The sequence below is a fragment of the Phocoena sinus genome, chromosome 9 (assembly GCF_008692025.1).
Source record: "Phocoena sinus isolate mPhoSin1 chromosome 9, mPhoSin1.pri, whole genome shotgun sequence".
Taxonomy (NCBI): Eukaryota; Metazoa; Chordata; class Mammalia; order Artiodactyla; family Phocoenidae; genus Phocoena; species Phocoena sinus.
The window spans coordinates 85887105-85914941 of record NC_045771.1 but is presented as its reverse complement, the minus strand read 5'-3'; the positions used below and the strand labels follow the sequence as shown (position 1 = coordinate 85914941).

Below are 27837 nucleotides of genomic sequence, written 5' to 3'. Positions count from 1 at the left end.
TGAGAATAATCAATCATCACATACCTATTTCACGGGAGAAGTGATGGAAACGGATAATAGCCACCTCTCGCCAAAGGTGGAAGAAGTGGAAACGAGCTACTCAGAGGATGCTCGTGGACTCCAGCTAAATTCACACTTCTGCGGTACCCAAACAAGCTCTTCTCCGTTATCCCTTCCTCTGTCTAGGCTGTCCATGGGCAAGACTCAGGCATCAGATTAATCCACTTCTAGACTGGGAGGCCCCACAAGTGATGTGCAACTGTATCCCCATGAATATGTCCCCAGGGAGCAAAGTCCCTTTTTCACAATTCTGGCTGTTTACAAAGAAAATAAATTTGTGGAAGCAAAGCTCTTGTGTCTAGAGTCATCCAATTTTGCTGTTACCATATCTCATCAAGGCTATCCAGAGACAAAACACTGTCCTCTCATATCTCTGTCGCCATTGAGGACCCATTAGCCAGCTGCTCTATCCATTCTTTTTTCTCCCCTTTAAAAATAAGTTATTCACTTCTGATCACAAACACAGAGAAGCAGCAAAAGCTATGCCTGTAAGCCCGTGGCTGCATGTCTTCCCAGCCTGGCACCTCTATAAAGACCTTGGTACCACACCAGCCTCTGTCCCAGCAAGCATTTCCCTACAGTCTAACAGCTGCCAAGGATAGTATATGACCACGTGGGAAGTTTCAAACAGATGCCCCATTCACAGTGCAGGGTTCCCCTCCAATGATGGTTTTCCAGCTCACTTTTGCAAATACTAAAACTGAAGTAACTAGTTGTTCCTACCACTGATTTTCTAAAAGTCGCTCATAAACAAGTAGGTCATAGACAAATTATGCCTGCGCAGATCTTAGAAATGTTTAAAGTAGCTTCTTAAAGAAAGGTTTTTTCTTAATCAGGAGCAATGACCAAGGCCTCTTCTGTGTCCCCAGCCTTCTACGCCCGAGGCTGCCTGTGGCCCCTGGATGGCTGCCCTTGGGTGCCCTCATCCCAGGGTGGCGCTAGACGAAAGGCAGACCAGGAATGAGGAATAAACTGTCTTTTCTGTGCTCAGACCAGGAGTCCCTGGGTCTTGAGGATCTCTGTCGATCGGCTGGTTTTCTCCACATTCTTTTTGGCCTGTTTCTGTAGCCTCATGAGCTGTTCTTGCTTCCAGTAAAGAATCTTGGCTTTCTTCCTCTTCTTCTCCAGGGTGACTGTCACCTCCGTGCTCCAGCCAACCTCCTGATCCTGGTACCCCAGGTGGACACACTTTCACGAAGCCTCCAGACACAGCCGCGAGGGCAGCAGGAACAACCGTCTGCTTTTTCTTGTCACGGGTCGCGGGATCCCATCCAACACCACAAGCAGCCAGGGCCGCCTGGCTTTGCTTGGTCTCGTGGGCGGCATGCCTCCTCCATCTGCCACGGGATGCGACTGTGGCCGGACGAGGTAGGGGCCAGGTGACCAGTTGGTCACGTGCTTGCAGAGGAAGGCCAGGTACTTTAACTTTTTCCTGAGAAATAGCCATTAAGGATGTTCATGCCCACTCAGCATGTGACTACTACCTTCCCGCCCAGAGTACCACCTGCTTGGCCATGATGGGTGCCTGGTAGCCCAGGAGATGGCCTCAGCCATCAAGCACCAGACCTGCCCTACTGCCATCTTCAGCAGAAACCTGGGGAAAACTTTTCACTGAACAAATGTTTATTGAGCACCTACTATTTACGTTACACAGATCTATGCACTGAAAATACACCTGTGAAGAAAGCAATATTCCTGTGTCCCGGACCTTACTTTCAGAGTGGAAGAGACAGAAAATCAATATACAAATAGGTAACGGTAACAAATATGATATGAATCAGTACAATTCAGAAAAGTAAGGTAAGGCAAGGAGATGGAGAGAAATTTGGGTTCTATTTGAGATAAGGTGGTCAGAGAAGGCTTCTGTGATGAGGTGACGCTGAGCAGGGACTCGGACGCTGAGTAGAAGTCATGTGGGCAAAAAAGGAACAAGAACAGAGAGAGGGCTTGGCATATTGGAAGCATGTGGGGAACAGGGTTGGGAGATGCAAGAGGGGAGGTGTGGGTCAAACAGGGCTTCAGTGAGGAAACCGAATTTTATTCTAAGTGTGACAGAGACCACTGGATGGTCTCAAGCAGGGGAATGACATTTTAAAAGGCCAATGTGGCTGCTATGTGTAGAATGCACTGCAGGTGGAATCAAGAAAAACAGTCAGGAGGCTACTCTGGTTCTCAGGCAACAGATGGTGTGGCTTGGACTAGGGGGTGGTGATGGAACTGGGGAGAAGGGGCTGATGTCTGGATCGATTCTGAAGACAGATTAGATTGGACCTACGGATGGGCTGGATATTGGGTGTGAGGGAAAGAGAATAGCCAAGGAGGACCCAAGGTTTTCTTTTATATTTATTCGTGGGAAAACGTGCTGAGCTTTACGCAGGCATGTGCTAGGCACCAGAGACGTAAAGATGAACGAGACACAATTAGTGCCTTCACGGAGCTCACAGTGTACTACTTCAGATTTCTAGACTTTGAGGGGCAAGTACAGAGTGCTGTGAAGTGGGTACGGAGAGAACAGATTGTTCTGTATTTCGGACTTGGGGGAGGTTTTGGTTTTAGTGTGAGTTTGAAGGGAAAATAAGAGTTCACTGGATGCAGAAAGTAGGAAAGAGTACTCAAGGTGGGCTCAGCAAGGGCTCAGTGGGTTGTGGGAATGGTAAGGGGTGCCTGGGCTAGTGATAGAAGAGGGGGCTGGAAAAGCAGGTTGGGTACCTGGGAACCCCAGGTACCAGCTAAGGAGTGAGAACTTCATCCTAAAGACAGTGGGAAGGGTTTTAAGCAGGAGAGTAATAAGGGTGATCCTTCCTCTTTATCTAACAGGTGAGTTAACTCACTGATGCTTGAACTAAAACATGTTAAATGTGTGTTGCTTCAGTCTGAGTATCATGTTTTAGATTTCCTTTATCAAGAAATGAAATTTCTTTTTATCTTATTGGTATTGGCAAGCAGAAGCACTACTGCCCTTAGGATGGTTAAGAATCCGTCTGCCAATGCAGGGAACACGGGTTTGAGCCCTAGTCCGGGAAGGTCCCACATGCTGCGGAGCAACTAAGCCTGTGTGCCACAACTACTGAGCCGGTGCGCCACAACTACTGAGTCTGTGCACCACAACTACTGAGCCCGCGTGCCACAACTACCGAAGCCTGCACGTCTAGAGCCCATGCTCCGCAACAAGAGAAGCCAGTGCAATGAGAAGCCCGCGCACCGCAATGAAGAGTAGCCCCCGCTCGCTGCAACTAGAGGAAGCCCACGCGCAGCAACGAAGACCCAACGCAGCCAAAAATAAATAAATTGACTTTAAAAAAATTTATTGAACATCTGCTCTGCGCCAGGCACCATGTTAATTGCTGTGAATTCAGCATGAACAAGGATGATGTCCTTGCCCTTGAAGAGCTTGTTATATGAGGCAGATATAGAATGAGTGGTTTCAGATGTGATGTATCATCAAAAGAAAAGTTTAAAACAGTAAAGGATGCTACAGAAGCATTTAATGGAGAGCTAGCCTCATTCAGGGATTCAGGGAGGCCTCCCTGACAAAATGGTTTTCAAGTGAAAACTAGATTGATTATAGTTTTATTATTAGCAGCAACGTCATCCCCTATTTCCTCAATAACTAGCCTTTCTCTCTCAAGTGGTTGCTTCTCTTCTGCTTACCTTGGAAAAACGAAAAAAATGCATCTCTCCCTTTCATACACCCCCAAACTCAACTTTTCATTGTTTTCCAGGGTTAGCCACATAATCTTGACTTCCCTGCATTCATACTTCCACACACTCATTCATTTGTTCAAGTTCTGTGCTATGTGCCCGGGGTATGTGAGGGGACTCCAAATAGACTGTCCCAGGACGTGAGGAGTAGGGTGATAGGAGAAGAGGCGATGGCAGGCTTCTTCATTTGTTGGCGTGTGAAGGACTGTGGAGTCCATTCTGCAGGTGTCGGAGAACCACTGGAGGGTTTGAGCCTGCCTTTGTCATGTCAGTATTCATGAACACTGGAGGTGCAAAAGAGATCTAGAGTCGAGGCAGTGTAGAGAGTTAAATCCTAGCTTTACTACTGACCAGATCTGTGGCTCTGGGCAAAGCACTCAACTTCTCTGAGCCTACGTGATATAACTACCTCAGATATCTGTTATGAAAATTAAAATTACCGAAACTTTTGTAAAAGCTAAATGAGCATCTATCCCACTTTTGGGCACATAGTAAGCACATGTAAATAATAATGACAACGATAAAAAACAGCTAACATTCGCTGGGCACTTACTATTGTGCTAAATGTTGTGTGTGCATTCTGTCATTGAAATTTCACAGAAAACCTCTGATGTAGATACTGGCATTATCTCCATTATGCAGATGAGGAAACTGAGGCTCAGAGAGGCTAACTGGCCTGTCCAGGGATTATCCCCTTCCACCCTTTTAGCCTTTTTGTTACTTTTTTTTTTTTTTTTTTTTGCGGTACACGGGCCTCTCACTGTGTGGCCTCTACCGTTGCGGGGCACAGGCTCCAGACGCCCAGGCTCAGCGGCCATGGCTCACGGGCCCGGCCGCTCCGCGGCATGTGGGATCTTCCCGGACCGGGGCACGAACCCGTGTCCCCTGCATCGGCAGGCGGACTCTCAACCACTGCGCCACCAGGGAAGCCCCTTTTTGTTACTTTTATTTAAAGTTCCCATGAGGAGCAAAAAGGAGAGGTGAGTTTTATCACTTGTCTCCTACAGAAGGTGCTGGGAGTAGAGCTATAGCCCCGGAGCCGGATGAACAAATACAGATCCTGGTAGATCCTCCTCCTGGATAGTCCACCTGAGAAGGAACCAGAGCCCAGGAGGCATTCATCCAGGCAGTGAGTTTGCCTTACCTTAAGCAGGAGAGTTCTGACTGGGTTCTGAAAAAGACTGCTTATGAATTTTTTCCTTCTGCAAACGAAGTCCCTGTTTTTCCTAGAAACAAACCAGTGAGTATCAATTTCTGCAGCATTTTGGTCTCATAATGGCCGACTTCCAGCAGGTTTAATTTCACTTGAGCAAAAAACAAGGCTCTTTGCTGGAGTCACTTCTCCCGAAATAAAATTAAACTGAAGAGAAATACTAGAAACGCTATTTGACTATCACTGCGGATGATGGTTTATCAGGGCCTCAGATTTCTGTGGGTCTGTGCACAAGCAGAAAACTCCTCCTGTGTCAGCAACCCCTGCAGAGAGCGCTAGTGCTGCGGCTGGATGGGCTGCAGACAGGCAGGGGAGCCGGAGGCCGGCTCGGGAAAGGATGTGGGCAGCTGAGCGCAGAGGGGTCGGTGGTGAATTGCTGGCAGCGAGGCAGACTCGGATGCAGACTGAGGATCAAGCTTGTGCAGCAGCCCCCTTCTGTTCAATACACACTTGCTGCCAAGGAGGAGCTGCTGCCTGGGCTGTGAGCACAGCTGCAGCCTAAACACTCGGCCCTGGGTCGCTTCACATGAGCAGACCCTTCAACTTCAGTGTCACCTCCTCAGACGGGCCTCTCTCACCACCTTGTCCAAAGTGGTCATTTTCTATTTCAGCTCCTTCGTTTCTTTCACAACAGTTACCTCAATCTCTGTATCTCTCTTCCTCGAATACAAATCCTATTAGACGGAGACAGTGACCTGTCTTGTCCGCTGTTGTAACTTCAGTTTCTAACACAGTGCTGGGCACATACTAAGTGTTCAATAAATAGCAATTGAATGAAGGATGAGTATCAGTTGGAGATCACTCATTCCCTTCTCTTGAAAGTGGAACCGCAGCCAACCATCATAATTTAGAGAAATGTGGCGAGACCTGGTATACCTGAAATAAATATATATGTACATGTATCTATGTCTGTATAGGTGACATCACTTGATGTCATACAACTCAGTTACATTTTATTGTAGTACTGTCTTCCTAAATGAAAAAAAATGTAATGATATTACACACTATGTACAATTTGTAGGAAAAAAATTTGTATGAATTGCTAAAACCTTGCTGCTCAAATTGTTCTATGGACCAGCAGTACTGGCGTCACCTGCGAGCCCACTAAAAACACAGCATCTCAGGCGTCAACCCCAGGCCTGAGGAATCAGAACGTGCATTTTAACGAGCTCCCCAGTTTGAGAAACGGTGCTCCAGAACATTCACAATTTAGTCGGTGAGATCATTTTGTGAACTGCAGGGGGCACTTTCCTGAAGTTGAGATGAGAAATAACAGTGGTGACCAGCATGCTCAAGTGAATGATAGTTCCAGAAAGAGTAAGAATTTCTATGCCTCCCAGGTTGACTTTTGTCTCTGAATGCTCGAGAGACTGCTGGTTAAGTTAGTGGTGTTTTAACCAAGCGTAAGTCATGCCGCGTTACTGGCACAGTGAACACCAGGGAAACCATTCAGTGTTTCATTCAGGACAGGACAGTAACCGTTCCTTGTCTACCTCAGGGATGACTGGAGAGAGGGTATCTGAGGGATGTGTTGCTAGATAGTGCTTTTTAATTTTTACAAACGATTTGATGCTTAATATTCACTAACAGGACTTCTTAAAAAATCAGTAAGTTAGCTGGCTCTTGTTATTAAGAACTTGGAGCCTGTTTATCTAGTCAACACATTCCTGAGATCCTCAGCCATTCAGAAACCACCACTCAGTACCTGGCTCCTGTCTTTTTCTGGCAACCACCTGAGGGAAGAATTAAAACGATGACAGGCTCTTCCCTGAAGAGCCGTTACAAAAAACTTCCATTCCCTAAATTGTACATGTGATTAGTGATGGGAATTATAAGTGGTCTGACCTCTCACACTTGAATCAATCAATTAAATAAGCATTTGTTTAGTGCCCAAAGGTGCCAGCATGGGGCCACGCTGGGAATTCAGACTTAACAATACCGGATTCCTACCTTCAATGGGACTAAGTGACTTCCACAAAAAATCTCTTCCCGGCCTGGTGAAAAACCGGGAATATTCTCCTCTCTCTTTAATCAATTTACTCTGTGCCCTAGATCAATAGGAGGATGGATGGCTGTGAGAAAGTCTTGTTCTACTTCATCTGGGAAATTAAACCTCCTTCCCAAGACGTCCTTAGTCACTGACCCTCATCAGGGAGGATAATGTTTCCTTTACTCTGAGCAGGCTATTTTTATTCTGTGGGCCTCCGGAGCAGAAAGAGAAATCATTTTCGAAGCTACCCCTTCTGTTGAAGGTGCCGGGCACGTTGGTGCTAAACAGGCAGTAAATCATAATAATCGGAAATAGTCGCCCAGGGCATGATCTGATTGAGTCGTTTAAACAATCACTTTGTGTTGACAAAGGGTAGGGTGATTATGCCAGAGGAATTCAAAGGAGCTTGAAACAAATGAACTGGAGAAATTGCTTGAAAAATGGAGTGTGTTCTTACGGGGCAACAAGCTTCCTGCATTCCGGCTCAGCCTTGAAGTCTGTAGACCCTGGCGGATGAGTAATTACGACTCTGCTAATTCTTCGGCCTTACCCTCGGTGGAGGGGACCCGACCGCGTAGCTGTCACCTGAGGTTTGCTTTCTAAGTCTGCAGTTTTGAGAGATGGACCTCATAGTGACCTGCTAATACCGTTCTGCAGGTTGGGAGATTAATCCTTACATTAACGTGTGGGCAGAGTCATTTAGAGTACAGCTCCCAGCACACATGCTGCCGTTCTAATATAGACACTAGACTTCAGCAGGTAAGTCATTATTCGTAATGATAATAATCCGTGCCAATGGGCTGCTTTTGCCAGCGTATTCCCGAGACATCTCCCACTGGTGCTCTTGGGGCACCCGTCCGGGGCTTGTTGGGTGGCAGTTAATTTTGTATATATTTTCCAAAGGGGAAAGTGCCGGAGGGTAAGCGACTTCCTTTGGGTCACCTTGCAAGCAGGAAGGGGTTAGAGCACAATTCTAGGTCTTTCCCACTCTCTCCCCAGACCACCGCGCAGGGATGAGCAGAAAGGCGAGCTTGGCGCCCGCCCAGCCGCAGACCGGAGGATGAGCGCCCCCTGGTGGCCTGTTCCTCCTCGCAGCGATCACGGACCCCGCCCGGCTCAGTCCTGAGGCGGGAAGAGGGGCGCCCCACGCTACGCCTTGCTCAACTTCCCCTGCGTTGGCAAGGTCACGCACCCGGGTTCAGATGGCGGTCCCCACACTGGGAATGAGGGGAGGCTCCTCCGCCTGGGCTCCAGGTAGAGCAGTGGGTCTCTCCCCCGCAGACACACCGGGGACCAAGCCCCGGACTCTGGCGATGAGACTCAGAGGTGGGTTCTTTGTAAAGCGTGGCAGGCGATTCCAGCCTGCAGGCAGGGCGAACACCTGCTGCCTTGCTCTCGACCCCAAAACGTCAGGGTCATGGGGCCTTTGTTCAGGTTCCCAGTGGTCGAGGAGTATGTTCTTTGGCTACATTTACATGCTTTGATAAATGACCCAAAGAGTAACAAGAGGAGAGTTTCACTGGGCTAATAAAATGGCAGCCCTTTCCTGTTCGGCGCATGTTGTAGGCCCTGAGCCAATGCGGGCTGGCTGCTGCTTTTTCAGATGGTATTCTCTATAATGGCCTGGAGTCTAGTTGAATTTCACGAGTCTCCGGTGGGTTACAGCTGATCAAGAAGGCATGAACTCCACGGGGCTGTTGTAATGCAGGCTTTAGAAGTCTGGGCTGCAGAGTCAAATTGCTCTGGATCCAGTCTCTCTGGTCACCCTCCCTGATCAAGGCTAACCAGCACTCTCCAGCCTTGTCTTTCTTCTTAGTAAAGTGAGAGAAGCTGTGGTACCCAACCCCAGAGCTGTTATGAAGTCTGAGAGAGCTCAACCATGGCACCCGTAGAATGCCAGACACATAGTCGATATGAAGTAAATGCAAAGTGAATTAAATGCTGTTGTTATTATTGGTTGACCACAAAGACCTTGTCCCTTGGAGACTCTCTGAAGGCCTGACTGGACTGAATCTCCTGGAGTTACTCTGAATGAGTCAGCTTTATCCATATCCAGAGTATTATAGCTGGTGATCCCTGGAGCTGCAAAATGCAGCTTACAACTTCCAGACCCTCAAGACCCAGGACTCCATCAATACATCAATGTAGACGATATGCAGGAATATACCAGCATCCCCTTAAAAAAGCTGCATAAAGCCTTTGAATGAGGCCAGGAGGGCACACACAACTCAGTGAAAAGAACACTACGCTCTGAAGTCAGAAGATGGGTCCAAGTACATTGTCCATTGCTGACTAGCTGTGTGACCTCGGGCAAACCTCTCTGGGCCTCAATTTTCGTAACTATTAAATGTTAAGTGCTTTCCTTCTTAAAGTTCTTAAACTCCTTAAAGTTGCCTTGTATGAAATAACGACACTATATAGAGTGGAATATATTATTTTTCTTACCTGTTCTACGTGACAAGAACTTTTGAAAACAGTAAAATTTGGGGGCTACATTTTAGTCACTGACATTGCTCTAAAAGGCTTTGGATATCCCTAGGTGAGGTGGATGGACCCTACTGTTTGTGTGTGTGGCGGGTTCAGTCTGAGATGGGACACATCTGTGTGGAGAGTTTGTACTCTGGAGCTTCGTATCAGCCTTCTCTTAAAGAGAAAGTTGCGCTGGGAACTTAAGTTTCAGAATACTTTGTTTTAGAAGTAAAGATGCTCTCTTGACCTCTGGGGGTGGAAAGGATTGGTCCAAATCTCCATTTATATCCACTTGAAATAACCAGCAACCTGGATTAGGGTTCTGGATTCAGAGAGCCCTAGAGGATGGACTGTTAGCCCTTTCTTCCTTTTTAGCATCTAAGCTTGAATGAAGCGAGTCAAAGACGTTTTAACTGATGTGCGGCCAGTGTCTTCACGGTCAACTTGTCACACTGCTGTTTTAGGAAAGAGTAAGGGCTAATCAGTCTTGCACTTTATTTTTGGCAACGCCCTTCCCTAGGACACAGGCATCCTCATTTTACTGAGAGGAAATAATTGTAAACCTTAAGAGGCGTAAGTTTCAGTCTCAAAGACTTACGAACTGAGAAGTGATGCACGTTTGGTATAACTGTTACTTTTACTAAGTTTGATTTTTGCCAAACTCTAACCTAAAGCAAATGCAAAAAGAAAAATAACAATGAATGGATCAAGCCAATTACCCAGGTATAAATCTTCTCTCTTTCAAGTTCATTCTGTTTACTCTTTCATCTTCCAGGGGCAGCTTAATTAAAGGTAAATGGGCAAAAAAAGGGTAATTTGTGTCATAACTTGTAGTTCTATTATGAGGAGGTCATCTTTATTCCATTATTTTATGAGAAACATTCATTAAGATAATATTTCTCCTCCTGAAATTTACAGCACTATTAATGTTCCCTTTTCAGGATCCAGAGCTCCCAGGGCATTCTTTCTCTTAGTAACTAAGACTGACAACAACTATTTCTAAATGGAAACATTGCTGCTTTAAGTAAGAGGTGTATGCGTGTCTATGTGCGTGTCTCTGTGCATACGGTGAGTGTCTGTGTGTGTGTTGTGTGTCTGTGTGTGTGGATAGGGTGTGTGTGTATGTGTGTAGCACGAGAGTAGAGACTTTTTCTTCCTCTCGAAACGTTGCCATGAGAAAGACAGACTGGCTGCTGTCACTGCCTTTCCAGGGACAGAATGACACGGTGAAAGAGTTGCCCGCAGTGGCATTAGCGTCTCCTCAGACTCCAGCTCCACCTTTTGCTGAACAGTAGAAAACCACTCAATCTTAATGCAGAGCTCTAGTATACCTTTTGATTCCCGTCTTCTTTTTTTTTTTTTCCACAGCAGTATAGAGGACTGGTTGGACGCCAACAGACTGAGAAATCTCTAATTAATTTCTCATTTGACAGATGTCTTTAGAGTGACTATTAGATGGTAGCACTAGAACACACTGGTCAACAGTACTACGTCAGTGCCCTTGTGGAGCTAGCATACCATCTGGGGGGTAGTATTTGGCAAATAGAGGTTCCCTCCGAGAGATGGAGTCCGAGAATCAGTGGCAAAGTCAATCTGACATTCAAAAGACCTCAGTGCCATCGCTGGCTACAAGTGGGGATAAAGGTCAAATGTGGATGGAAACTTAAGACTCAAGAGATTTCATTTGCGAAGTCTCCCTCACAAGCTTGAGGATGTCTCTAAGTGGTGGAGACCTAGGTATGCGGGACAGCAACAGCCAGGTAAGGACCCTTGGTTGGGGGTCTGCTATGCTTTCATTTCTTGATTCATTCAACCATTCATTCTACTACACAGGGTGGCCTATTCATACCCCTAAGCCAGAGCAATGTGCTCACCATTGGGAATATGAAAATGAATTTAAGCCGTGTTCATTCCGACCCTGTGGAGCTCACATTCTAATGAAGGGAGAAGGACCCCTAAAGAAAGAAGTACGCTGCAATTTGTTAAGTCCATTAATAGAGTTATATACTGACCGGTAGGAAAGACATGGAAAAATGCCTTAGAAATTTATTTTTGAGGGAAAGTACCTGAATAATGAGGACATTTTCATGAGCCTTTTCAGTTCCAGTCAACAATTTTATGGTTATGTATATCCATGGGTTAAGCCTTCATCTGAGAGGGAAGATTCATTTAATCAGAGCCCACTTCATTTACGGCTATGTTCAAGTCTCTTAGTAAAGAGTATGGATGGAGTGAAAGTGCTTTAATTTTAAAATTAATAAGCCTAGATGAACTAGAAACGATTTTACTTTTCAAGATAACTTGACCTTCCTGCTTTACCATTTCTTTGACCAACTTCCCTTAAGACTGACTTGAGGTTTCTTCTTTCAAAGAAAAAAGCTGTAGTAGCATCACGTGCTTGTCTCTCCATCATGTTATGCTAACTTTAATACATGAAACAGCATGAGGGAAAAACTGAGTTGCTTTCTTCGCAGCTGCATAGCTAGTTCACCCTTGTCTACTGCACTTTTTTCTTTCTTTCTCTTTTTTTCCTTTTGGCTGAAAAATTTTCCTAGTTGGAACCAGGGCTAGATCAATATACAGTTTTTCTGTAATCGATGCATTCTAGCTTCACTCTGAAACAAGCTGGCTTTTCCTGTAATTGAAAACGTTTGGTGACTATGGCAACTCCCTTATTAGCCCCCAAGGTCTGGCAGTGCTCGGTTGTTGGTGAACAGATAGACATCCTGTCTTCTCCTTGGTGGTTTGCTTTCAGGCAAGGAGCAAACCTCTATAGGGATATGCAGGGTGCTTGCAGCCTTATCCCATGGAACTTAGCATCTAGATGGAAGATGTGACCTCTCCTCCATTCCCTATTCCTTAGGTCTTCCCTGCCAGCAGCCCTCCCATACCGAGTTCTAATATATGTCTTATGATATTGGCTCTACTAAACACTCAGCAGCTTTGCATCCTTCCAATGAACATCAAGGTCAAAAACCAGATTGTCCCTGGTGTCCTGGACCTGGCAGCCTTGTATCTACAGAGCCCGGGTGATGAGTCCACAGTGGAGAAACTGAGGAGCTAGGAACTTAGCACCACATTCCCTGGGGCCAAGAAGGGCCAGAAGTAGGAATGTCTTCAGTATCAGGCCCAGTGAAGATGCTGATGAGATGACCTGGGTCATCCACAGGGGAGGCTGTTAACCACTCCGTTTGCATCGCCTTCAACATGGCTTCTGTGGGCTAAAGATCATGACCGTGGAAGAGAATAAGCTAAAACCTAAATATCTGCCCAGAGCTCTGACAAGCTGAGCTACAGTCAAGTCATGGGGCCACATAGGGAGCTGCTGCTTTTAATCAACTTCCTTTACCGAATAACTTATGATAGATCTAAAAAGAACAAAGCTAGCTAGGGGCCACCTGCATGCCAGCTGCAGCAACCCTTACCTGCCGAGCAGGAAAGAACTAAATCAAAAACTATAATTAAAAGAGACAAAGATTTTTAAATTAATTGTTATTAACAGAATTAAGCCATACTAAGTCTTGAGATGGTATCATAAATACGCTAATCAAACGTTCTTCCCAGATGAAAATGTATATGGACTGAAAGATTTATGTCACGTATCGCATGCTGGTTTATAACATTAAATATTAAATATATTAGCTGTTAATGTAAAGCAGTTTAAGGACATTTTGCATCACCCGCTAAATAGCTAGCTAACTGCTTATCCATCTTTATATAATACATAGACCAAACCCCCATGGACAGGATGTAGAATTACAATACTGACTAGTCAGAGACTGGGCACTTTTTACAAAGAACCAAGGAATGAGGGTGGGTGTTACGTGCTCTGTGTGTATCGTCTTAATAGGAAAGGAAAAGAGATTGAGGCAGGATGATTTAGGTTATCCATAAATACATCCTCCAGTGAAAACTCTTAAAATGGGGTTGGAGGGAGAAGAATCTTCTTTCCTAGATGTCTGTCTAGCTCAGCTGTCCAGGCAGGCTCTGGCATGGAACTGCCTGAGGAGAAGAAAATGAACGAGATTATCTCCTGGTGAGCCTGTAATTGTGCCAGCCTAGACCCTCCACGGCAGCATGTCGCCTTTCAGGAGCCCGCTGAGCCTTCCTGGATTCTCTAATGATGAGCTGCTGCCATCTTGACTCCCCCACTTCTCTCCTCTGCCCGTCAGTCACTCAGGAGCCAAGCCTCAGGGTTGTCCTCCCTCGCCTTCCCTTAATAAGGTTCCCAGCAGTTCCTTGTGTCTCTGCCTGCCTTTCCACTCCCGCCCCAGTTGAGGCCCTTGTTTCTGCTCATCTACAACGCTGCGGTGGTTGTCACGTTGCCATTGCTGCCGTCACCTCCAGCCTCTTTTTTGCTCTCCCACTGCTCTGATCGTCTCCGTTTTCTGGCCTCCGTGGCATGGCCTGAGCCTAAACGGTAGGCCTTCCCTCCCTCCCACTGTCTCTGACATGCACCTTACGCTCCAGTCAAATTGCTCTTCCTGCCTTAACTCTCAAGTCCTCACTTCAATTGATTTTGCTTATGACTGGATTGCCCCACTCCCTCTCGGCCTCCTAAAAGTCAGCCTATCGCTCAAGGCTCAGCTCAAATGCCACCACCTTCTTGAAGTCTTCTTTGATAACCTCACAGAGAAAGATGCACTTTGCTCATCTCTTCTGAGCACCTGTTGGCTGATATTTACTTACTGATAGACTTGTTTGGGTCATGCCTACTAGGTAACATGTGTGGTTCATTCATCTTTCTGTTCCTCTCAGTGCTAAGGTAAGTGTCTTGCACCAAAAACTTTAACTTGGGAATGAATCAGTTCAAGAGAAAGTCTTGCCCATGTGACATTTTGGAATGAAGGCTCTGAAATTAAATGGGTAACCATGTGAATATTATTAGGTCCTCACTGGCACGTCTCCTATATGCAGAACATATTAAGTTGGGGTACTGCTTTGCTTTTTATAGGGATAGTATTTCAGGAAGAAAGTCTCGGTGGAGAACAGTGACCCTCCCAGGAGATGCCTAAAAGTCCCTGTGCATATACTTCATCTCACCCACGCATACATCTACATACGATTACCAAGAGGAAATGAATCAGTGACCCTGAAGGAGTCACTCTGTCTTCTTCCTCTTTGTTCTTTGATTACTAAAATATATTAGAGACACTTTGGATAACATATAAACGTGTATTATCTGAGCACTATTTCTTACTACTCAGAAAAAAAAAACACTTAAAAATTTGAAGTTCTCTCCAGTTTTTTACTTCCTATGATACCTCTCCTCTCTACCCTCATATTTATGTAAACTGGATTTTCATTTCATGCGAATTTTGGGTTGGGGGAGTGGTTTGTCGTGCGTTCTCCATTCACCCCAAGGATGGGTTGCAAACGTAAATAGTTTCATCGATTTCTATTCTTAGCTAAAAGGCATTCTGAGGAATTTCCAGGGGACATAAAAGAAGCTGGGACATTTTTTTTAATGGTTTCAAAATTAATTTTTAATTTATTCTGTCTTCTGCCCCTCAAACTTATGATGTGCTGCCTTTATTTAAAGGACGAGACATGATGAGAAAGAGACACTGTGGAATAAAAGACGCAACGGAATCTCATAATCACATCGATCTCATGATCCCTCCCAACGTCACCCGTCTCATCAGTGAAGCGCTTCTCCCTGGAATGGTCAGTGCAAACCGCAAACAGTGCGAAGATGAGTAAGGAGAGGAGCTTACATTTATCTTTGGCTCAGGCCATGTAGGGCTAAGGCCCGTGGCTGAAGTTTTTTCCTTCTAGAAATTTCACTTAGTGCTCCCACCTTGGCTGACACCCGTTTTGCAGCTCAGCCCTTCCATGCTGCTTGACCGAATTCCTCTCTGAGCTGTCCTTCCACCATAAATCATGGCGGGGGCTCTGTCCCTACTCCTGTAATCGCCTCTAGCCCGTAACAAATGGTTGCAGACAGAATCGCGACTCCATGATGTTTTAGTGGCTGGCAGTCGAGCCCCCAACAGCCTTTAACGCCTCCTCTCCACCCCGATCGTGGAGGCAGGTGGGCTGCGGATCTATCTGAACGTGATAAACAAAACCCATTAATTCCAAGGATGCTGCTTGCCAGACTGTGCCCAATGACATCCTCTATCAATATAGCTGGCGGAGCAAAACTATCACTGCAATTCTTCTTTGAAAACATGGCAGGGATGGCTCAATGTTTTCTTCTTCAGTTCAGAGGGGAAAATGAGAACTCCAAGTATTCAGGGTCTCACTGAACATGGATGTACTTCAGAATTTATATCTGTAATTTTCCACACACTTGTGCTCTTGGCAATGATACAGTAGCTCTAAGACCTTATGGTCTTTTCACCTCTGAAATATGCCAGTATTTCTCTCTTTGAATACCATTTTACCAATTGGGACTGACAATGAAGGCTGTCTGATACCTATGTAAAAGGCCAATAAATCTTTTACAATAGAGAAATTTCTTAAATCACCAGGTAGAGGTTGTCCAAATTTTACGTTTCTCATCTTAAGTTGCCTTAACTCTCTTTGCTAGCTATTTCATATTTATTAAGTGCTACAGCTGTGTTTGTATAATAACATTTTCATACTCAATTTTGTCCTTGAATGGTTTTTACCCTTAGCTATGAACCTATCGGGACCTTAGGGATCTTGTATTTAAATTGCCTGATGGTTTTAGACCAATGTTATTGACCAGTATTCTGATTCATTTAGTCTCTTTTCCACACCACAGGCTCTTCTAATTAAGCCAGTCTTGCTAAAAGCAAGAGGGTGGTTATTTAAGTGACGACTGAATATGAATGAATCTTCTCAGCTCAGTCAAGGTGCTCGCACAAAGACAAGACAGCTCTTTCTGGATGTGCCAGGGACGTCTGCTTTGGTTGGCACCTAAGTGACACAGCAGGGTTTTCCATCCGCTGCTGCTGTAAAGCTGGGAATATTACTGAGTGAGCGAGGAGAAGGCAAGGAAATGGAAACGTTCGTTTCTACATTAGCTTTGTAGGTTAGTGCGGTCAGAATTCCTCGTGTCTTAGATTTCTGAGCTACAAAGTGGAGATGATTCTCCCGGAGGTCTGATCTGTCTTCATCTAATTTAAGGGATTCTCAGAGGCCTATTTGAAAACATCATCTCATAAAAACATTCTTAATGAAACAGCACATATTTAGAGGCGAAGGCATAGTTACCAGGAAGAGTGATAACTAGTTACCCTGGGCTCCACTGGTTCCCTCAAATATTACCAACTCAGGGGCTTCCCTGGTGGCGAAGTGGTTGAGAGTCCGCCTGCCGATGCAGGGGACACGGGTTCGTGCCCCGGTCCGGGAAGATCCCACGTGCCGCGGAGCGGCTGGGCCCATGAGCCATGGCCGCTGAGCCTGCGCGTCCGGAGCCTGTGCTCCGCAACGGGAGAGGTCACAACAGTGAGAGGCCCGCGTACCGCAAAAAAAAAATTACCAACTCAGCTGGTTCCCCAAATGGAAGCATTTCCACACTCAAGTCAACAGGAATGCGCCTCAAAATACTGCTTTGCCGGGTGATAGATACCTCTGAAGTCAGAAACAACCGCATCCTTGGTGATGGCCAATCCCTACCTGGGACATCAGCCTGCTCTGGTTCTGTCACTGTCCAGCGTGCTACAGGCCCAGTGCTATAGGTCAGGTCTGCCACTGGCAAATGAAGCCCGCCCAACACTCATTCTCCAAGTGCCTGAAAAGCTCTTATCGCCCAGAACGCTTTGGAAAAAAGCCATAATGTCAGTGGTGTCCTGGGCTTGGGCCTCCCCCTGACTAATTGCTCTTCCCCAAAGAAATACAATACACATACACAGGCAACTTCTGAGGTATCCAAAAAGGCCTACAATTTTTTAAACTGTCGAGGAAGTGTGTTATGAGATTGCATACAGCCCTCCGCTTCTCTGAGAAGTATTGTCAGTGCCGCTTAAAAACAAACTAAACAAAACAGAGGGACAATAATAGTAAAACAAACTGTATGTACACATAAATACTATGCAATTGTATCCAATTTTGAATGGAATCCTCTTGTGCTCCAGCCGGAGGGGTGGTCAGAGAACCTGTAGTTCAGCCATGTCACCATGTTAGCAACGAGGTGTGGGAGCCCCGGAGAGCCAGGCCAGGGCCTGAGGGGTTTTGCGGGGCGTGTGGGGCAGCCCGGCCTTCCTGCCCAGCACTGATTCTCAGCTCCAGGCACTTTTTATTCCATCACACGGCTTCTGCCAGAGCTCATAAATGCTTGGCTATTGGAAAAGATACTTTAATATAAAGGTTACTCCATCAGCCAGGAGTAGCTCCCCAAACTGGGTCCATATGATTCCCCGACCTCACCTATGCTCCCGTGAGAATGCAGATACTCTGACCCAATAGTTTTGCTTTTCAGAGTTATCCCGAGGAAATAATCAAAGATATATGGGAAGATATAGCTACAAAGATATTTTTTCGGTATTTTCCACAATAGTGGAAAAACAAGAAAAACAAGAGAAGTCCAAACAGAAGATTGGTTGAATGATAAGCCTCTACAACAAAGTGCTAGGCAGCTGTGAAAAATGATGTGTAGAAGGATATTTACTATTGTGGACAGGTAGACAGACTGGCAAATGAATCAAGCAGGCTTCAAAACAAAATGGTTACATTTTCAAAAGAGGAAGAAGTTTTTCCTTCTTTCAATTGTTTCTGCTTTTGAGATAGTCTATAGCTAATATGTATTATTGTGTTAAAATCAGTGAAAGTTATGTCAGAAAATGATGCCCTCTGGGGCATCACTGGAGCACGAATGCAGCCACAGAATGACAGTAGGAACATTTTCACAATTGAGATTTGATACATCCTTTCTTAATTTCTGTCTTAAGAGTTCATTTCAGAACATCAGCCTTTCACGTAGGTCCCCCGGAACACTTGGTGAACAGACCTGATAGAGAGGGAGCCCCAGGGGTGTGGCACCTCTGACCCAGTTGGTTACCAGGTGAGGGTCCTGTCTCGGTCCCTCCTCTCCCTTTCCTGGTCAGATTGGCGCCGAAAGGGAGTGAGGACCTGGGAGGACAGACAGGCCAGGTACCTGCCATAGGAATATGTTCTAATTGGAGATGGAGAAGTGAGGCTAAGGCCTCTAAATGCTTTCCCTCAGGAGGAAACTATTAACCAGGAATTTGGAAAAATATAATTGACACTTCCCTGTATTTTTTCCTCTCGGGTCTCTGGCCTGAGCAGAAGTTGGGTCCCTTCCCGCACACCCTGTCCTTTCCCTGCTTCAAAGTGGAAGCATCCATTTTCTGGGGAAGGTGGATTGAGGACAGATCAGATGGAGGAGAAGGGTGATGAGAAGTGAGAAAGTGAGAAAAACATTTCCGCTGAAAACTGTTTACTCTTTGCTAGGAAACAGAGGTGACTGGATTTTGCTGCATTCTGTTCAGCGGTCCAAACTGAACTTCCAGTTGCTGTGAGGTATTAAAGGCTTAGTTCTAGCTTTTTGAGTTCTCAAGCACGTTTGTCCTCCTGAGAGATCTGCCTCAGAATCAGCTGGATCCGATACTATCTTTTATGAGTTGAGTTTATTTTGCACCTTCTCTTAAATATATATATATATATATATATGTATTTTTTTACATGATATATATATTTAAATGGAGCAGTTTAGTATAAACATAGGCAAAAAATGCTGCAGTTAGTGAAAATAATTTAATTTCCATAATGCAATGCTGGACTGGAAGGGTAGGAATTTTTTTTTTTAATGTTGGGGGTAGGAGTTTATTAATTAATTAATTTATTTTTGCTGTGTTGGGTCTTCGTTTCTGTGAGGGCTTTCTCTAGTTGCCGCGAGCGAGGGCCGCTCTTCATCGCGGTGCGGGGGCCTCTCTTGTTGCGGAGCACAGGCTCCAGACGCGCAGGCTCAGCGGCCATGGCTCACGGGCCCAGCCGCTCCGCGGCATGTGGGATCTTCCCGGACCGGGGCACGAACCCGTGTCCCCTGCATCGGCAGGCGGACTCTCAACCACTACGCCACCAGGGAAGCCCGGAATTCTTTCTTTAAAAAGTCTCCCACCCGCTCAGCTTACTCTGACAGGCATCCTTCTGATCTCAGTGTGTGTATGTACTACATCCTTCTTATTTTTAAGTTCCTTCAGTCCTAGGAGTGCCTGTTTTGTCTTTTTTCCTAGTAGACCATAACCTCTCGGAGGGCAGGGCCTGACTGCTGTATGTCCTTTCTAGTCACTCATTCATTCATTCAAACAGTGCTGCACAAGGCACCACTGGGTGTGAAGTGTGGCCTCGCTGAGCTAGTGGTTGTGGCTCTTGTCCTCAGGAGGCGAACAGTTCTCTCAGGGGCCAGCACAGGGCTCTGGGCTTGCTAACTGATGAAACAGATAATAACCTCACAAAATCTTTCATAAACAAGGTCAAAGAAAGGCACAAAGGACGCCATGCTCCTCGTGGCCCATTGTGCAATAACTTAAATAACCTGGCAACGCGTTTCCACTTATATCACCTGTCAACGTGGTGAGGGCTGCTGCCACCACCTGAGGCTCCTGACACCTGAGGCTCCTGACGGATGGGAACGCTTTCCCCTGGTCAGTGAGCTTACCGGTGGGGAATGAGGATTGTGTTCTATTAACATTTGTCTGTTTCCGTAGCCTGGCTGGCAGGACAATTGATATTCCCCTTTGCCACTGAACCTGAGCTACTGCCTGAAAGATGCCTTCATGAAAAGAGGTGGGATACAAAGGAATGGAAATATTTAAACAATCACTGAAACATCACCAGACTCTGGAATTTCCTTTTCTACACTTGCAGTCCTACTTCCTTACTGCCCCAGTGGAACTCCAAGGCCACCCGGTTCCAAAATCAACCAAAGGCAAGAATCTTAACAGGAGAAACAAGAGAAGCAAAACAGAAAACTCTGTAGAGGGAGAACTGATAACTAATACCAATCTTACTATAACGAGCACCTCCCTCCAACTGATGGCTCCTTTAAGAAACTCGGGGCTCCTCATCTAATTTCCCTGAAGGAATCACACTTCAGCGCACTTTACAAAATAAAGCTCAGAAGAGGGTAAGTCCTCTGTGTTTTGAACTACTAAGCCTTAGAGATGCTGGTTCTCATAAGAGCCCAGTGTGGCACTGTCTTTTTTTTTTAAAAACACATAAAATTGACCCTCTTATTCATTTTAAGGGCACCCCACAGTAGTGTTACGTACGCATAACAGTCCTCTAGAACATTTTTCATCTTGCAAAACTGAAACCCTGTGCCTGTTGAACAACGCCCCCTCACTACTCCCAACCCCTGGCAACCACCATTCTACATTCTAAGACTTGACTAATTTAGTACCTCATAAAAATGGAATCATGCAGTTGTGTTTATGTGATTGGCTTGTTTCACTTAGCATAATGTCCTCAAGGTTCATTCACATTGTAGCATGTGTCAGGATTTCTTTCTTTGTTAACACTGAATGATATTCCACTTCTTTATCCATTCATCCAATCATGGACATTTACGTTGCTTCCACCTCTTTTGGCAATTGTGAATAATGCTACACTGAACATGAATGTGCAAGTATCTCTTCAAGATCCTGTTTTCAGTTCTTTTGGATATATACCCAGAAGTAGGATTGCTGGATCATATGGTAGTTCTATTTTGAATTTCTGGAGGAATCTCCATATAATTTTCCATAGTGGCTGCACCACTTTACATTCCCATCATCAGTGCACAATTGTTCTAATTTCTCTACATCCTTGTCAACACTTATTATTTTCTGGGGTTTTTTTTAATAGTGGCCATCAAACAGGTGTGAGATGATATTTCATTATGGTTTTGATTTGCATTTTCCTGATCATTAGTGCTGTTGAGCAGCTCATCATATGCTTGTTGGCCATTTGCATATCTTTGTGGTCCAATCATAGCACAACCGGGGTTTCTAGATACAGTTTCTACGTGCCCCAGGGCTTTGAGTATCGAAAGACTGGGATTTGGTTTCACCATATTTGACATCTGAAAGGCAATCAACATTTCACTTCCATGCAGAGTAAGCAGTGAGATTTTTGGTGGGTTTTTTTGGTTTTTGTTTTTGTTTTTTTTCATGGCCATTGCCTCATTTCACTTTGAAAACAAGCTAAAGATATTGATTGCTGTATGCCCAGAGGTAATAAGCTATTGATAGAAATAATGGGAAAAGGCCAACCGAATAGATGTATTTCACTTGGAAAAAGATAATTTTTCTCCCTCTTGGCATTCTATACGAAAAAAAGACATCTTGAATATAAAAAGAGCTATTAAGAATTCCTGCTTATTTTCTATAAGTGAATTTTCATAATGAATTACAAAATGACTCCGTTCATTTTTTGAAGGCACTATGTTAATAAGAGACAACCTTTCTCTAGGAAAACCCAGTATGTGACAGCAACTCCAAGTAGTCATATGAAAAATGATTGGGTCCATAAAGTTGGGATGAGGGACAGCAGCCACTGTGTCACTGCTCACCTGTCACAGGGTAAGCAGGGAAGTGACACAGAGCCTGGAGCAGGCAACAAGGCAAATTCTATATTCTCACTCTGCTTTCCTGACCTTTCCTTCACCCCTAATTTTCTGTGCTCTTCCCTGGAGACCCCGTCTGCTGAAGATGCACGGCTCTGATGCAGAACTCCTTGTTGTGAATCACTATTTAAATGTCCACACACATCTGAAAATTCCACATGGATTTTTACCCCAGATTAGTTCACTCACATTACTTTCAATACGAGTACTTGAAAGGAACTGAGCCACCATATAACCAAACCCTATCATTTGTACAGATGAGAAAATCGAGGCCCTGAGAAGAAATTCTTGAAAGGTCACCCGCCTTGTCAACAGCATCATTTCTGAATTTTCCCATTTCTTTTTCCTGACAATGGCTGTGCCATCCCAAATACTTGGGGTCTTACCTGGGGATAATTTTTGAGTTCTCCCTAATTCTTATTCCCTTCACATCATCAGTCACCAAGCCTTAATGATTCTTCTTTCAAGACTCTTGCTATTGTCACTTCTCCTGTATCTCACTTCCGCTGTTTTCAGCACCTCATTGCCCCATCCCTAAATTTCCTAAGTTACCGTAATAGCCTCCCTGTATGATTTCCCTCCTTATCTGAGCGACTGGTGATTGTCAACTCAGGCTGCTCAGTACACTCACCTGCGGCACGTTTTTTAAAAAAAACATCATACCTCCAATCACTCCTGGCACCATTCTGGGTTTAATTGGCTTGGGGAGGAGCCTCTATGGGTATTTTTTACCTGCAACTTCCCCAGGTGATTCTAATGAGTAGCTAGATTGACCTAGGTCACGGCTACCTATTTGAGAGAAAACGCCTTACAGAAACAATAAAACTTAGATTAACCAGAAATCATTACCTGGAACACTGGACTTGCCAGTTTTCCTCCATTCAACTCTTAACAGAAAGCAATACAAGAAAATAAGCAAATAGGCAGGAATTTATGAAAATACAAACAAACATCTACTTCTGATTTAGGCTCAGATGGTCAGTGGAAATTTGGGCCATCCTCGTATGCCTTTTATCTCAACAAAAGCCTATGTAGAAATTTGCTCACCTCCTCTCACGAGCACACCAAAATAACAACCAACCGCTGAAGAACCATCCATAAAACAGACTGGAATCTACCAAAAAAGATATTCTACATCCAAAGACATAAAGAAGAAACCCAATGAGACACAGTAGGAGGGGCGCACTCGCGATATAATCAAATCCCATACCCACCCCCCGGGTGGGCGACGCACAAACTGGAGAACAATTATATCGCAGAAACTCTCCTACAGGAGAGAGAGCTCTGAGCCCCATGTCAGGCTCCCCAGCCTGGGGGTCTGGCCTCGGGAGGAGGAACCCCCAGAGCATTTGGCTTTGAAGGCCAGTGGGGCTTGAGTGCAGGAGCCCCACACACCTGGGGGAAGAAGAGACTCCACTCTTGGAGTGCGCACACAAGGTCTCGTGTACACCAGAGCCTGGGCCAAACCTACCTGCTGGTCTTGGAGGGTCTCCGGGGTAGACGGGGGTGTGGCTGTGGCTCTCTCTGGGCTCATAAAAGCTGGTGGAGGAAATATCAGGGAGCATTCCTCTTCTTGGACTCTTTGGAGGCGGACATCCAGCTTGGGTAATTAGCACCGAGACCTGGCTCCACCGAACAGCCTGTAGGCTCCAGCGCTGGCACGCCTCAGGCCAGACAGCCAGCAGGGTGGGAATACAGCCTCACCCATCAACAGACAGGCTCCTTAAAGACTTCCCGGCCCACAGCCAAGCCTGTGGCTAGACACGCCCCTTGATAAGGCCCTGCCCACCAGAGGGCAGGCACTGGCCCCTCCCACCAGGAAGCCTTCACAAGCCTCTAGACCAGCTTCTCCCACCAGGGGGTAGATAGCAGAAGCCAGAAAAGAGCGATCTGGCAGCCTGTGGAATTTGAGTCTGCAAACACAGGGACCAACTGGTCCCTGGCCCTTGAGTGACAAGAGGGGACTGAACTGCTGGGACACATAGGACACCCCCTAGAGAGAGCCACTTCTCCAGAAACACAAGTAACCTCCCACATGCATAAAAACACAAATAGAAATTTAGACACAAAATGAGATGACAGTGGAAGATAAAGCCCCAGAACAACTAAGTGACGTAGAGATAGGCAATCTATCCGAAATTTGCTATCAGAACGATGACCTAATGATACTGCAAGACGTTTATGAATTCATGCATTTACTTGTTCACTCTCTCTGCAAAGCACTGTTTTAAGAACCCAGGGTAATAACCAGCATCTGAACTCCATAAAGGGGAAAGACTCCGGGGACGTGGATAACCAGGTTGCAAAAGAGAGTGACAGGGGAGAGGGGAGATGCGTGAGGGCTATGGGACTTCAGAGGACTGAGAGATTACTTCTGAGGGTGGATTTGGGCGAGGATTCGTGGAGAAGGCAGCCTTCAACCTGGTTTTTGAAGGAGGACATGATTTGGGGAAAGGGTTTTCCAAGCCAAGGGACCAGCACGAGACCAATCATGAAGGTGGAAATACAGGACAATGCCAAGTGTTCCGGGAGCGCTGCAGCACAGATACGTATACGATACCGTGGGAGAGGAGAGATGAGACTGATTAGGATGGGGCCAAATCAGGGATGCTCTGAGGACTCATTTAAGGCTGTGTGTGTGTGTGTGTGTGTGTGTGTGTGTGTGCGTGTGTGTGTGTGTGTGTGTGTGTCTGAGTGTGTCTGAAAGGTCTCTGAGTGGGGCAGTCCTTTAGGACAATCAACTCCTCTGGCATCAGTGAGCAGGGAAGATGGACCATAGCAGTAGGGAAAACAGGTAGAGGTTACTTCACCCTGTGGAGTGGGCCTGAATGGGAGTAGAATGACAAGAGGAAAGGAGGAGAGGGCCCTTGTGAGAAATGAGAGAAGTAAAATCACTCAAACTTGGGAACCGGCTGTATATAGATGAGTGGGAAGGCACTTCGGATGGTTTTGAGCTGGGCAACAATGAGGGTTGATGGTTTCTTAATTAACAGGTGATTCAAGAGGAGGAGTAGTTTAGGAGGAAAGATCATGAATACAATTTTGGATACACAGATGTGGAGCATCTGGATAGCAATGTCGAGAGGGCAGCTGGAAGTCTTGGGAATGAAATCAGAGATAGCAAAACAGACATCAGAGTCATCTGCATGGTGGTGACAGGCGGAACCATGAGAGCAGATGAGGTCCTGAGGGACAGGTTGGGGGAGGGATGTCAGTGCTCGAGAAGAGAGTTGAAGGAGACCCCAGGGGAGCAATCAGAGAGGAAAGAGAAAAAAATCCAGCTAACACACTGACCAATAGTGTTAGCTTACTGGGAGTCCCAAGGGGACGAAGGGTTGGAATCAGTCACTGGATTTTGTTACTATGGTGAGACTGGTGATCGCTGAGGGGACACTTTTCACTACAGTCTTGATGATGGAATCCAGATTTCAAAGGGCAAATGTGTCAGGGGAAAAGGGAAATTAAATAGAGCATGACCGTTTTCAGGATACTTTGTACCTCAATCCAGGGATGTAACACACAGTATATTTGAGAATGGTTTCAACAAGAGTGTGATTAAAGAGTATTTTTTTTTAATAGGTCTTTTTTTTTTTTGGCCGCACTGCACAGCATGTGGGACCTTACTTCCCCAACCAGGGATTGAACCTGTGCCCACTGCAGTGGGCCTGCGGAGTCTTAAACACTGCACGGCCAGGGAAGTCCCTAAGGAGTATTTTTTGTAAACAATGAGCACCCTGTTTTCCTTAAACATTCCCTACATACAGAGTTCCTTTAGGGTAGAAATGGTGTCTTATTCATCTTTATACCCTACCTACCCCTGCCCTCTGAAAAATCAAACCAGAAAAGCCAGGCCTTAACCCCAGGACTGGATCTAAGCAGGAGCTCCAATTATCTGTGGTCTCATTGGGTGGATTCCCAGTGTGGCCCAGAACGTGGAGCAGCCAGTGGGGAAGGCCTACGGTGAGGTCCCGCAGAGGAGCAGCTGAAGGCCATTTCCCACCCACCAATAATCCTCACACTGTCATCCTTAACTGAGCGCCATGCACCTGCATTGTGTTAAACCCCGCAGGCAAGGGTGCTTCTAGGCCCCGCCCTCCCCCGCCTTTCCTAAAAGCCTTCCCAGTCCATTTCAGGGCAGAGGCCTTTCTCCCGGTAGTTTCCCTGAACCCTCACCCTGGCTTCCCTGACTCTTCTCTTCGGGAAGAGGTTCCTGCCTCTTGGACTGCCCTCTCCTGGTCATCTTCACCGCCTTCTCTTACTTGCCACTCAGATGTGACCGTGTCCTGTGGATTCTCCTCTCTATACGCAGCGGGGTCTCTGGGGGAGAGCTCATCCCACTGCAGGACTCCAGGACTTCCAAAATGCTCCGGCCCTTGAGCATCTGATCCAAGTTCCCCGTTCGTGGGCTGCTTCCCGTTAAGTGTCCTCCGGGCAACAGAAACTCCACAAGTCCAAAGCTAACCTCGATATCTTCACTCCTAAACTTGCCCCTTGGCCCACGTGACATCGTCTGCCACCCAACTCTGGCCACATCCTGTTCCCTGACCCTTTCCCTTATATTCGTTATTCACGAAGTTAGGTTATTTCCATCAATGAAATGTCTGAAATATCTCCACAGTCCATTCCCAACTTGCAATTTCCACCACCACTTCCCTAATTCTGGTCCTCACATCATTTGCTTCAGCTTTTCCAATTACATTTTAACTGCCCCCAGTTTCCTATAAAAGCCATTTAAATACTACTGAGGCATAATTCCAAATACAGGTATTTTCACCCTTCCACTTAATTTTTTGGTGACATCTGATTATATAAAATCCGAATTCCTTTGCTTGGCAGAGAAGGTCCTTTTTGTGGAGCCCCACTTTAATGTTCTTTCATCCCATCCCTCCCCTTTTCCTACTTAGTCTGTGTGGTAGCTGCCTTACCTCTTGTCCACATGGGTGAAATCACACTTGTCACTCAAGGCCCAGCTAAAATGTCACCTCTTAGGTAGAGTAGAATCTTCTACAACCCTGCTCAGCAGATTTAGGGTGCTGTGTCCCTTGGGCTGTTATCACTCCTTTGCCAATACTGTTCATACTTGTCCCATTACCTCATTCCCTCCCTGTCACCCCTCCTTGCTTGGGAATGCACATAGGGAGAGACTCATTAATCTTTATCTCCCTAGCACTGAGCAAGGTGCCTGATAGATGTTGGTGGAGCTGAACTGAGACCACAAAGAGTCCTCCAGTTTTGGGGTTTTTTTTTTGGTTTTTAAGCTTTTTAGCTAATGACTCTAGCGAACTGATTCAGGTCCCCTCACCTCTGTGGAATGCAGACTAAATTATGTGACAAGCAAATACCTTTCTTTTGTCAGAAACAGAAATCTATACCTCTTTAAACCATGGTCACTGGACTAGATTTCCCCAAGAACTATTCCCTGGCTTTTTACCTTTTCCAGTACATTGCAACTGTCTTCTTTATGTCCTAATTTAAGTTTCCCCTGATCAATAACTTATCCTTGAGAGACAGACACTTCAGAGAAATGAGTCATTTAAAACTTCTGTTTTTGTAGACATCTTTAGAAAATGATTGTGATGGGGTGTGTGTGTGTGTGTATAGACACATCCGCATAAACGTACTTGATAAGGAAATGTTCAGCAGTAGGTCAATTCAATAATTCATTTAGTGAATATTGCCTTTCATTCTTAATTTAAACCAGTCCTGGATGGCAACTAGCAGGGTTATTAACAACTGAAAAACATATTTCAGAAAACATTCAAAAGGTCAGCTTAAAAGACCTCGGTGGAGAAATGCTTAGCCGTGGCTGTGACAGTGTAAATGGAGTAGAATCAAACCAGAATTGAGAAGTGTGTCGTCTGATTC

General features: G+C 45.7%; 1 protein-coding gene and 1 pseudogene across 1 annotated transcript in view; both read right to left on the bottom strand.

Annotated features, from left to right (window-relative positions):
• The window catches only part of MAGI2 (membrane associated guanylate kinase, WW and PDZ domain containing 2), a 1347058-nt gene that overhangs the window by 21423 nt on the left and 1297798 nt on the right, over positions 1–27837 (bottom strand). The window lies entirely within an intron of this gene.
• LOC116759699 lies at positions 1048–26479 on the bottom strand (annotated as a pseudogene).